Source organism: Polyodon spathula, chromosome 1 (genome assembly GCF_017654505.1).
Source record: "Polyodon spathula isolate WHYD16114869_AA chromosome 1, ASM1765450v1, whole genome shotgun sequence".
Classification (NCBI taxonomy): domain Eukaryota; kingdom Metazoa; phylum Chordata; class Actinopteri; order Acipenseriformes; family Polyodontidae; genus Polyodon; species Polyodon spathula.
Genome location: NC_054534.1, coordinates 33,580,108 through 33,594,100, shown reverse-complemented (window position 1 = coordinate 33,594,100; position 13,993 = coordinate 33,580,108). Strand labels below are relative to the sequence as shown.

The window sequence follows — 13,993 nt, the reverse complement described above, 5'->3', positions numbered from 1 at the left end:
TGCTGTTGTCTGCTAGAGATCACCGGGCTACCGCTGTGAGTTGACAGTCCGTGACGATTTTGTCTGCCTATCACATGGCTGCCCCAGAGCCTCTGGATATAGGTATTGTATTTCCTACTGGGGGTGAGGAGTTAGCGGGGGTAAGCATCCTGTCTATAACAAATCGAGCAAAAAATGCAAGTCACTGTACGTCACTGGTTTTAAATCCGGTACACATTTACACCTTGGTCATCAAGAGCAGAGAGTTACAGCTTCTAAAGCTGTTACATAGACACAAAAAAACAGCTTCAACAACTTTTCTATGAAACACATTAACAAAGTTACAAAACTGTTACATCAATTAAAACACAATGTTATTCTTATAAATGCTTTCCTGTTTGAGGGTATTTTTAGTTCTGGCTCAGTTATTTATAGCCTTGGTTAACTTTTTTCTTGCGATTTATTTTGGACTTCAGTCTATTTTATAAACAGTTTTACTATCTCAGTGAGAACTACAGAGCAGCATACGCCATTCAATTTTCATAGGTGACAGAAGGTAGGCCAGCATTCTTACAAACTGGCTTTGTTTGTGAAATGCTCAACACAAAAGGAAGATCAAATAAATAATCTAAAAAATGCAACATGCCAGAAATTATGGGGCAAAGAGCCATCAGAAAAGGGTATGCTATGCTTAGACTACACATTAAAGGGAGACTTTGCCATTTGCATTTATGGAATGTTACATTTTATACCTGCTTAAGATCTATTAGTTCTCTATAAAATTCCCATACCTTGTAAATTCCTTTACCTCTTTCCTGTCAGTGTCACTATAAGGTATGTGAGATCACACATTAAAACAGCATTCGAGATGAGATCCAAATCTGAACCAGCTGACAGAAGACCTGACTGCCTTTAGTTTATCATATTATTAGAGGGTTGAAGCAAGTGCTGTAGCATGCCTGCGTCTTAATTATATTTCTGATATTTATAATTTATTCTCTTGTATGCTCTGCACCTCTAGAATCAAGATTTTTTTTTTTCTGCATGGAAACTAGCTTAAGTTTTAAAAAAAACAACAACAACAAAAAAAAAAACAACACTTAACTAGACATGATGGGAGTTTAAAAACAGTTTTTCGGTATTTTATAGAAACGTAAATGCATGTTTTGCTTATTTTGAAAGGTCCTTAGCCCCTTTTCACAGACCCAGACGCAAAAGTTTTTAGGCACTTGGGTGCCATTTTATTATTTACAGAAATAAAGGAATAATACAAAAACAAAAAACCTAACTCCTGCATGAAGTACTAACTAAACTTTCTAAACCCTAACTAACACATCAGACAGCTAAACCCTTTACTGGTTTAAACAAAATAATTTTATACACACTACCTTTTAGAAAACCACACCTGTTTCTTCACCGCTGCCAGCCTCTCTTCACATAGACTGGAGACTGCCCAGAACAAACTTTTTGAACTGTTAAATACCTGCCTGTTACAGGCAGGTGATATCAATTAATTTAACACAAATAATTACACCTGTATGCTGTGCAAACACAGCCACACCCATACAAATTTATCTGGCAGGGACACAAATTATCCCTGTCCCTGCTAGTCACCAACACATTTTCTTCAGGCAGGTATTTGCCCTGCCATACTACTCCCAACCTTTAAATATTTGCTATCTTAAACCTAGTTGTATAATTGGAATTAATTCTGACTTGCATTCTGTAATGTCTTTCCTGATAGGCTGCTGAAGTGAGTTTCTGCTGAATAAATAACCCTTCAATTTAAAGCAGTGGTCTCCAACCCTAGTCCTGGAGAGCTACTATGGCTGCTGGTTTTCGTTTCTCAGTTACGTAATTGAACCAATTATAGGCTTAGTTAATCAAGATTAATGTGTGCCAGATCTTTTGCCACTGATAATGTAAAGACACCTATAAAACCTGCAGGATAGGGGCACACAGGACCAGGGTTGGAGACCTCTGCTTTAGTCACTTGATGACTTTGGACCCGATTGCATTGGAACAGCCATTGTCACTAACTAACTGACAGAATACGATAAGAGGTAACCCTGTGAAAATGCTCTGCCATTTTTAATTTTTTTTTATTTAGTGTGTCCAATTATTATGTTTCCCCAATTTTCTCCCAATTTGGAATTCCAAGTCGCTTTTCCCGTCACCACAGCAATTCCCTACATGGCTAAAGGAGACCCGAATGACCAAGCCAGCTTTCTTTTTCATCCAGGAACTCAAGAGCGGATGTCAGAGAACTACCGACCTCTGGTTGACAAAGGCCAGCCCTGCAGGTGTCTACGATGCGCTCACTGGGCAACTGGCCAGCAGGGTTTGCTGTAGCACGATGAGGAGAAACAGTCCTTGTCGATTTTACCATAACCCATGGCAGAGGCAGAGTCAATGTGTCATCTTTTCAAAGTCTCCAGCATGGGCTGGCCTACTTATGCTCTGCAATTTTCAATATTATTCCAAGCATAAAGGCCTTCAAAGATACTGTCCATATTAGCTTATAGAAGTTAATATTTTGTGTGTAGGGTGTCTCTTACTGTATAACATATGGCATCTCGTAAGATTTGGGAGGGACGGTTGCAAAGCTGTTGATTTCTTGTACATGACTTATAGTAATATTTATAGACAGCAATAATTTTATCTTAATTTTAGCACTTTTTTGTGCTTGAACAGAACCAATACCATTCACTGTTTTTTTTTTTCAATAAAGATTGTTTACATTTTAACATGTTGAAGCATTAAGCACAGATCACATAGTCTCAAGGGACAGGTAAAGAGGTATACAGCAAGAAAGAAAACAAATGCTTGCACATTCATATGTTTTATGAATATGTTTACAGGATGGCTTGAGTGGTGATGTCAGACCAGGAAGAACACACAGTACTGAAATGTGAATGCACTTGCTTGCGCCGGTTTATTAAACCGAAAATAAAAGGTTGAACAGACAAAACACTCAAAATAAAAGGCACAATGGCCAAATGAACAGACCGACAAACAACGCTGGATGAACACCACACAAACAAATATTGTGCTGGCCCTTCAGCATGATAGCAATTGTTATCTTTCTTCTTTAACTATTTTTAACTCGTCACTCTAACTTGTGCACTTCCCGTGCTCATATACTGTAAAATGTAAAATATATGTTTTTTTCTGTCTTAAGCCGCAGTCTTAATTTTTAAAAACCATGGCAAATTACTTTTTTAAATTGAAATTAACATAAAAAAAAGAAAACAGAAGTTTTATCAGTCAGTTATGTAAAGGCAAAAGAAAATGCTGCAGTGATTAAATACAAGTGCAGTAATTCAGGTTCTAAGCAGTTTAATGCAGTATACCATGGTCAAAACATATCAGTTTAGAAAAGAAAAGAAAAGACTGGAACAGCCAATCATATGTTACATCCATGGTTAATCAAGGTAAAGCATGGTAAATACATAATATAAACATGGAGCACTTTTACAAAGTTATTTAAGAGAGTTTCTCTCTTATGCATTTCCCCTCCTAAAAAATTACTATATTAAAAAAGAATGAACTACTGGATTTCTTATTTGGGAGTTGGCTGAATTTGTGACTGCTTCTTAGAATGTCAAGAATTGCTAATGTGGGATACAAGTATGTATTTTAGTCTTGTGAAAGTCTGGTCTTAAATGTCCTTGTTTCCAGGCTGAAGGAGTGTGCTGCTACAACATGTGGCTATGGTCAGGATTTTCAAAAGGTCATAAACTCCAATGTTATCAAGAAATCGGTATTAAATAATTGTGCTAATGTGATTTTCGAAATGATGTTGATTTACAAAATAATGTTAATACCTTAACAAGCAGTGCTTCTTGCAACTATTTGTTTGCGTAGGAATTTAAAAGCAAATCTGTGTTAATTGTCATCATTTATCAGGAGCTCATTTCCACTTGGAAAAGGAGGGTTTTAGTAAATGAGTATATAACTCACCTTGAAATAGAAATGTAATAGACCGTGGCCGTGACGCTGACGATACAGAGAGAGAGAGAGAGAGAGAGAGAGAGAGAGAGAGAGAGAGAGAGAGAGAGAGTGTGTGTACAGGACCAGTGTTAATGTCTTATAGAGTACTAGATAATTCAATATAGTTATGCAAATATTTTAGCCTTTTCTATACTTGTGGTTATGAATTTGATTTATTTACTTGTTTTAACCATTTGTAACCTTACGGAACATTTGTTGTATTGCTAAAATGATATACCGTTATTTGCACCCCGTGTAATGTTACTGCTTCATCAAGAAATTATCAATGCAACTGTAGCCTGAACTCTGGACATGTACATGATATGACAGCTGACCTCTACTGTAGATTTTATTTGTATTATACAAATAAAAAGCTAAGAGTAAATAATGAAATCTTGGTATTGAAAACGGCATGTTGGATATTGCTATAAAGTTTCCTTGGGTGATTGTAGATTTGCAGTTCGTCGTTGGCTTTTAACACCTGTGTCTAATAATCTACACACGAACAAACAACAAACATACAAGGTCGCACAGATCCACTATGAAAGTGATCAAGATCACTGACATGGATTTTGCCTAAATCGTTCACCTTCGTTGTCTATCCGATGTAAATTTGTCTCTGGGGGTCTCCTTTGTCTGGTGTTAAATGCTAAGCTGCACTTTAAAAAGAGCATCGATTGTGCAGAGAAAAAACATTTCCTACCATTCCCCTGGGTGACTGGATAGTTGTACAATCTGGTAGTGACTAAGATTAAGATTAAGTTAAAGGTTTTAAGTAAAGTTGTAATTTAAATTATAATAAGGTTTATGCATAGATGGCCAAGGAGGTGTGGCTGTTTTAGGGATGAATCAACAATGTGATTTTTGTTCATAGAAAACTCTAGAAAACCCGAAATCACTAAGTTAGTGGTGGAGCTGGAATTTGCATTGTTGGCTCTAACTTCTCCTTGACGATTAAAGGATTTCTAAGGTAGCAGGTGCATGTGAATTACTCAGAATGAGATCAGACAGTCTGAATCTAATCCCATTCTAAACAACAGCCTCAAACCAATAAACTCTATTGTCCCTATTTTGGCACAACTTGCTCAAGTTCATGTGACACAGAAAGGGGCACATTAAAGATGCAATTACATAATTAATGGAAAAAAGCTGTGGTTGAATTACAAGAGTACCTGAGCAAATGAAGCACATTGACAGGTGACCAGACTAAGGGATTCTAATAAGGCTTGTGTGAACGCAACATAACATAGCAAAATAGAACTGGTACACATTGCAGAAAACCACATGAAAAAGGAAGAATCATAATAACATTGTTGCATTCATTCCATAGGCTTGAAGTGTGAATATTAAGTTGATTATATATTCTGATGTCCCTTACTTTATTCACATGTATAATTGACCCATTCATCCATTGTTTTACTTTGTCTACTGTATCTTAGACTTAATGAAAATGTAATGAATGTTAAACATTTTAAAAGTGTTAAGTATGATCACACCTTCTTCTGTTGAATTATTTGCTTGTTTATTATTCTTTGTCCAGAATCTATAGTAGAGCAGTAATGCTTTAGATTAAACCCATTCAAAGTGTGTCTTTGCTGTATCTAATCTGTTCCTGTGTGATAGCTGGTAAGTCACATGGTTTTATTGCGATTAAGCTACAGTACAGGAAGGCTTGTCATCAAGAAAAAAATAGCTACTTTTACTTCTACATCCTTGTCATCGAAATATCAGCATATTTTAAATTAAATGATGAAATACAAGCAAAGGACAAATTATTTTCATCGGATGAAATGGGACCAGATAATGCTGTTAGTGCTAATGGCCTGGATTTTTCACTTCCCCTTATTAAGTTGAGTTGTGTATGCCTCTTCATTTAAGTTATGTATGCCAATTTAAAGGGCATGCAGTATGAAAACTGAGGTATTTTAGGAGGAAATGAAAAATAGGTATTTTAGTTACACAGGTTGTCCTGAGGTGATTTTGAGAGTTTTCACAGCTTTTTTTTTTTCAAAACTTGACCTAATCTGCCTCTCACATGGGCTAAGCAAGTTACATTATGCAATAATAATAATAATAATAATAATAATAATAATAATAATAATTAAAAAACTTCTAGAAATATAGAAAAACATAAAATGATTGACCTCGGCTTGATGACCACTAAAGTTTAGATTTTCTGGCACAATACTTTTCCAGGTTTCAGCTGAAAGTTGGAGTTGGAGTTCTCTTACCTCCTTTCTGAACTTTTTTGAGAACCTGGACAAATCACAACACAGTGAGGACTTTGATACAGAGCGGCAGTGACATGTCACCACAGCAGACTGGTGAAAAGGTAAACAGATACAGCAAAGAGCTTATGCATAGCAGATAAGAGGCTTGTCACTTGATACTATATCAGATGAGTCACACTTAATATTTGTGTTTATTCTGCAGGATACTCAACTAGTCTCCCAAGTGCTTAAGAATATGTTTTCAAGTTAGTTTATTTAAATGCCAGCGCTAGTTCTGAGGCCATATCCTGAGGGGTGAAGAAAGATGGTATGATAGAAATACAAATTGTCTGGCTCACAGGTTAGAACATTCGATATATGCCAATACACAACACAACGATAACAGTCTCAACCCTATTTTAGGGTTGTAGAAATACATCATTATTATTCTCAGACAGAGCTTATAGGAAAGCTTATGTATTCAGATTTTTTTTAAATACCCACTATGAATAAAAAATGTGCTGAAGCTTTTACAATGATTACTAAGAACACATATAATGGGATAATAAACAGATTAAACAAAAACAGTATGCAAATTCTGAAGATTTAAAATATTCCTTTGGGGAATACACCAGCTACTTTTTAAGTACATATTTAATGCATTTGGAACAGGACTTGGAACTCTGTATCGGTATATTATTTTTCAATGGCCATACACAGAAGCGCCATTCATATTAATAAGTGTTCAACAGGAAATGCTAAACTGCTTGTGGTGGAGTACACCCGCCCCTATGTTTATTTTGTATTTTGTAGTATTATTATTATTATTATTATTATTATTATTATTATTATTATTATTGTGAATTGTATTTTATTATGACTTAAATGTATTGTTTTGTGTTTATTTAACAAAACAATGTTTTGTTATTGTTTGGCAGCATGGTTGGGGTTAAATCCCCATCCCTCTAAACTCGTGTGGAATGTGGCCATATCCAAATTGATCACCTTCCTGGAGATGGCCACATATATAAAAGCGTAGCAGCAGCTCATAGAGGAGAGAGGGTTTAAAGCAGTGAGAGAGAGAGATCTAGAACGAAGGCAAACAATTACGGCTCATGCTAGGGATAGACCAGCACAATACCTGTTTTGTATATGTGTATTTGTTTTGGCCATCGTGCCTTTTTGTTTGTGTGTTAAAGTGTTTTATTTTGATTTATTTAATAAATAAGTGCCCACAATACTGTGCTTCAGTGTCTCCTTTCTGGGCTGATGTCACACCACATAGCCATCCGTGTCACTGCTATAATAAATATAGTACTTCAGGTAAACACTTTTTGTTGAAGACCTCAAAAATTGCCCAAAATAGCTGCGACCGTGTTAAAATAATCATAGCTGCTTTGTCTTTGCCGATCTCTTGTATGTAAGTGTCAGTCCTATTATTCTTGGCCTGCTTACAATGACCTAGTTAATCCTGTCCATTCATCACCCCCTTCAGCTTGAAAAAAGCTTTGGAACTTTAACTCAGTTGTTGTTGCTGTTCTTCTTTCTTGTGCAAATTGTTGTGGTTATATAAGTTAATTATGTGTTGTGTAAGGAGTCTCTTTTTGTATAAATGATGTCATCTTGTGCAGTCTCTTTAGTAGGATATATTCGACACACAACTGTTTAACTTATTATTTAATTTTTTGCTCAAAAGAGCCAACTTCCTGACGTTTTGGTATGTTTAACACACCTTTGTCAAGGGAAGGTGTGTTTTTAAAAAAAAACAATACAAACATTGGAGGTACTTATAGGCTTTGATGCCATGGTAACTACACATGCATTTCTATTTAAATATATTAATGTGTTTGTGTTGTCATTTACTACAGTTAATGGTGTAACAATCTACTGTTCCTTTTTTATTTATTTTTTATTTAAACCTTCAGGCATCATGGTATTAAGTCAACGTATCAATTTATTTTGCTTTATCCTTCTGCAGATAGGAGGCTGTGTGGTCCAGTGGTTAAAAAAAGGGCTTGTAACCAGGAGGTCCCCAGGTCAAATCCCAGTGAGACCCTAAGCATGTCACTTAACCTCCTTGTGCTCCCTCTTTCAGGTGAGATGTTGTTGTAAGTGACTCTGCAGCTGAAGCATAGTTCACACACCCTAGTCCCTGTAAGTTGCATATTTTTTGTAAAGTGTTTAACTTTTGGTTCTTGTATGTTTACAAGTGATCCATAGCTACCTCTAATCTGGTTGAGAATGTATTTTCTCTTGCATTCTTTGTATGACAGACACTCTTTGTAGGTCTGACATAGAAAAGAGTGTGTGAGAAATACACTTTCAACTTGATTAGAGATAGCTACAGAACACTTAGAAACATACATTCAGACCAATAAGTGGCCTGTTCATTTTGTCAGCATTTGTGTTAACACACTAAGTAATGCAATTAAGGAATTTAGAAAGTCCTGATTGCAAATTGCAACTCTTAAACCAGCTAAATCATTTTTTGTGAAAAGGTTATTAATGGCCATGAGAATTACTCAGCTAAAGTTCAACCTAATTACATTTTTCAGCGAGACCAAGTATACCATTAACAAATGGGGTCAATTTGATCTGGGACAGCGCTTTACTTCATTTACTCTAACTCAATATGTTATTATTATTATTATTATTATTATTATTATTATTATTATTATTATTATTAGTCATTTAGAAGACACTTTAATCCAAAGTGATTTACAGAGACTAGGATTAAACTATGCATCAACAACTGCTGCTGCAGAGCCACTTCCAATAGGATCTCAGTTTTACATCTCATTTGAAGGAAAAGAAATTACTGCTAACATGACTTAAAAGTCAAAATCACGATCATCTTAAGGTTACTATGCAAACAGATGTATTTGTGTGTGGATTGAGAATGTTTGAGCAGGCTGCTGTTAAAATGCTCAGGAAGTTGTGGACTATACCTTACGAAAATAACCTATAGAAAGTCCTATAGTAAATTAGTCAAGTCCTATAGTAAATTGGTCAAGTTCTATAAAATATCCTATAGGATTTCTTTAAAGCCTTTTTAGTCCTACTGTAGGGAGACCAACTCCGTCATTGACAGTCCCAAGCCCGTGATGAGAAAGGAGGAGGGTTGGGCGAGGGGCTAGCGACTCCTCCCCATAGAAAAAGCCACTGCTACAGAAACGCCAACAGAAACATCAACAAACATTTCTGTACTGGGAGAGGACGGATCTCCAGCTGGAGGTTTTATGATGCCAGGTAGTGAAAGCCAGCCTCTGGAAGCTGCCAGGCCGATGACCATCATCTCCACCAGGACCACCATCACCATCGGCACATGGAACGTGCGCACCATGTATGAAACAGGAAAGACCGCACAAGTGGCTGCCGAGATGAGGAATTACAACCTTGCCATCCTTGGAATCAACGAGTCAAGATGGACTGGTTCCGGTCAGAGGAGGCTTGCCACAGGGGAGTTGCTGCTGTTCTCGGAGCATGAGGAAGAAGACGCGCCGCACACCCAGGGAGTCGCCTTGATGTTATCTAAGACAGCCCAGGGAGCGCTCGTTGGGTGGGAAACACATGGCCACGGATCGTCACAGCCTCCTTCCTACCAAAAAGAGGAGGATCAACGTGGACTTCATTCAGTGTTACGTACCAATGAATGACAGTGAAGAGGAGGACAAGGAGGACTTTTACAACAGACTGCTTACCATTGTACAGGACCGCCCAGGACGGAACGTCATCATCATCATGGGTGACTTCAATGCCAAGATCGGCAGTGACAACAGGGTCTATGAGGAGGTCATGGGGCAGGAGGCAGGGGCTGGGTGAGATGAATGACAACGGGGAGCGATTCGCCGACCTATGCGCCACAGGCAACCTGGTCATCGGAGGAAGCTTCTTTCATCACAGAAGGATACACAAGGCGACTTGGGTATCACCAGACCTGTCGACGGAGAACCGGATTGACCATGTGTGCATTGGGGAAGAAGTTCAGAAGATCTCTTCAGGATGTACGTGTCAAATGAGGAGCAGACGTTGCTTCGGACCATCATCTCCTTGTTGCCCGGTTGCAGCTCAAGTTGAAGAGGAATTGGGTAGGAGGGACCATCCAATCCCAGCGTTACAACACCACGCTCTTGAAAGACCCAACCAAGCTAGAAGAGTTCACCATCTCACTCTCCAACAAGTTTCAGGTCCTACAAGAGTTGCTAGAGGAAGAGACCATCGACGAGAAAAGGCAAGGAGTAAAGGAGGCGCTATCATCAACCTGTCAAGAAGTCCTGGGCCTCAAGAAACACAACCAAAAGGAATGGATGTCTGTAGAAACTTTGAAGGTGACAGAGAAGAGGAAAATGAAGAAGGCAGCAGTCAACAACAGTCGCATGAGAGCTGGAAAAGCCAAGGCACAGGAAGAGTATTCTGAAGTGAACAGGAGCATCAAGAGAAGCATCAAGAAAGACAAAAGCAACTACATGGAGTCGCTGGCAACAGAAGCAGAGGAAGCAGCTCACCAGGGAAACATGCAGGACCTGAACGCCACAATCAAGAAGCTGTCAGGAAAGTTCAGCAAACCAGAAAGACCCGTGAAGGACAAGGAAGGGAGGACAATACCAGATGAAGAGGGGCAGAGGAACAGATGGGTGGAGCATTTTGAGACCAGACCAGCTACACAGGAACCACCGGATATTCAGCCAGCTGATAGCGACCTGCCGATCAACTGCAGTATACCTACTAAGGAGGAGATCCACATGGCCATCAAGCAATTAAGGAACGGCAAGTCTGCAGGACCAGACAACATTCCGGCGGAGGCGCTGAAGACTGACATAGAGACAAGAGTGGAGATGCTTTACCCACTCTTCAGCCAGAGCTGGGAAGAGGAGCAAGTTCCATCATCTTGGAACAGTCACTGGAGTGGAGCTCGCCCCTCTACGTCAACTTTATTGACTATGAAAAGTCATTCATAAGCGTAGACAGACAGACCCTCTGGAAGCTGCTGAGGCACTACAGTGTGCCGGAGAAGATCATGAACAACATCTGAAACTCCTTAGGGGATGATCTGCAGGGTGGTCCATGGTCGCCAACTCACCAATGCCTTCCAAGTAAGGACAGGAGTGAAATAAGGATGTTTGCTGTCGCCTTTCCTGTTCCTGCTCGCAATAGACTGGGTTATGAAGTCATCAACAACCCAAAAGCGGAATGGCATCCAATGGACTCTCTGGATACAGTTGGGTGACCTTGATTTAGCCGACGATCTGGCCCTTCTCTCCCACACCCAGCAACAGATGCAGGAAAAGGCAGCACTGTTGCAGAAACCTCAGCTTGCTTGGGCCTCAACATTCACAGGGGGAAGAGCAAGATCGCCAAGGTCAAGGCTGGAAGGTGCGGTGCTAGAAGAGGTGGAGAGCTTCACCTACCTTGGCAGCATCATTAACAAACAGGGTGGGACAGATGCTGATGTTAGAACCCTAATTGGCAAGGCAAGGGCGGCTTTCCAACAACTGAAGAACGTCTGGAGATCCACAGACCTGACAGTCAACATCAAGATCAGGATCTTTAACACCATCGTGAAGTCTGTCTTACTTTACCGAGACCTGGAGAACCATCGTCACCACCATGAAGAAAATTCAGACTTTCATCAACACCTGCCTCAGAAGGATTCTGAGAATTCGCTGGCCAGACAGAATTAGTAATGAACAACTGTGGCAGCGGACAAGACAGCAGCCTGCCGAAGAAGAGATCCTCCAAAGACGCTGGAGGTGGATCGGCTACACGCTCTGCAAGCCTGCATCCAGCACCACAAGGCAAGCCCTCACCTGGAACCCGCAGGGGAAAAGGAAGAGAGGTCGCCCAAGGAATACATGGCGCCGTGACCTGGAGGCAGACATGAAGAGGACAGGCCACACTTGGGGACAGCTGGAGCGATTGGCTCAGGACCGGGATGGCTGGAGAGTGTTTGTTGGAGGCCTATGTCCCAGGCGGGGCAACAGGCGTAAGTAAGTAAGTAAGTAAGTAGGGAGACCCTTTTGAGTACTTGTGGCAGAGCAAAGCTCTGCCCTTTAAATTGGCAGAGATGGGGTTAACTTCCCCTACCTGCCTGGGTTTATTATGTTCAGGTGGCTGGGGTTGATTAGTTGATTAGGTTGATTAACGATCAATCAGCACCCAGCCACCTGATATAAAAGGAGGCCTCTGCTTCTCATTTGGGGAGAGGGAGCTGAGGAAGCAGGTTGGTTTTTTTTGGTTGCTTGGAAAGTTTGAATCCAGTGAAGGCATTGCCCAGCCTGGAAATTGTTATTTTTGTAAGTTTTGCTTTTTGTCTTTCTTTGTGTTGAAATTGCTTTGTTTTGGCCCTTGTGCCCTTTCATTTTTGTGTTTATTTATAATAAAATAGTTATTTTTTTGAACTGCAGTCTGTCTCTGGGCCTCTATCCACTCGCCAGCCTGCCACAGTACTATTAGAGGATTTTTTTTTAAAAGAATCCTTCAGGATTTCTCTAAAAACCTTTTTAGTCCCATAATGTCCTATAATACCACTATAGGATCCTATAGGACATTTCTGTAAGGGTAGAGTTAATATTCAAATCAAGTACTGTATTCCCAAAATGTTATAGCAATAGCCCAACTGTTCTACTTCATTGATGTGCAAGGCATGTGCTTAAAATTGAAGATAACCTTATTGCATAGTCTGCTTATGACTCATTTCAGTTTTATTAATTAACATTTGACTTCAGACAGTTTCATCTGTTGCCATAACAACAGATCAGACCTTCAGTTCAGTTTTACAAATGCGTGTTTCTCTTCATGTGACATTACATTTTCAGAGAAGAAAAAGACATCATAATAAGGTAAAACAATTCATGAAATTAAAGGTTCATCAGATTCACTAAGGGTTCGTGCAACCATTACAGTCAGTGATACAGGATTTGAAATGGTTTTCAGTAACTGCCTTTCAGCTCTAAGTGAAAATGAATCATTGATTTAGTGTCAGTCTTGCTCTTTGTAGCAGTGGTATTCAGCTAATAGGGTGTAGACTGTTTCTGTTTAAATGCTCTTACATTCAGAAGTATTTTCCATAGTAACTATTCAGTGATATTTTAGTGTTTCATTTCACAGAACATGAAAACAGAGCTCAAGTGCTGCCGGCATTTTGTATCTTTCTTAAGGCTACCAAATGTATTGGAGGCTCAGCCATGTGTGTACAGTAGTCCCTTGATGAACTGGACATGTGGGGAGATAGACAAGATTGTGTGAAATAAGCAGGGGTCTGTTTTAAAAAAACCAAAAATCGTACACACACACATTTATAGTGCTCAATGTATTTTAAATGGATAAATAATTGCGCTGAAACTACATTGTGTTCTTTGTACAGCAGTAAAATTAAATGAATACCTAGTGCATAAAAACACACAAACCTTTGTTGTCACATAAGTAATAGACCTCCCTCCCGAGAATAAATACATATTTTTTACCCCAGTTAATGACCAATCTCTTTTGTGTTGCTTTGATAAATGCTGTTTTAATTTGCTGGACCCGACTTTAACCATTCTCAGAACCGTCAACACTACACACAGGGGTGGGGTTAATTCCTATCCCTGCCAAATACATGTGGGAAAGTGGCTGGAGCCTTAATTGAATAATTGATGAATAATTAGGCTCCCGCCATATTGATATACAGGGAGAAAATCCTTTGTTTAAGAGACTTGTTGGGGGGAAGTCGATGAGTGAACACTGTGTTTGTTTTATGGCTATATGAATCAGTGAACACGAATGCCCAACTTGCCATAAGTATTGTGTTTGTGAGTTGTTTTGTTTACCCT

At 39.2% G+C, this 13,993-nt stretch overlaps 1 pseudogene; it reads left to right on the top strand.

The window, feature by feature from the left end:
• The first annotated feature begins 9,424 nt into the window (after positions 1-9,424).
• LOC121318917 lies at positions 9,425-12,173 on the top strand (annotated as a pseudogene).
• Positions 12,174-13,993: the final 1,820 nt, after the last annotated feature.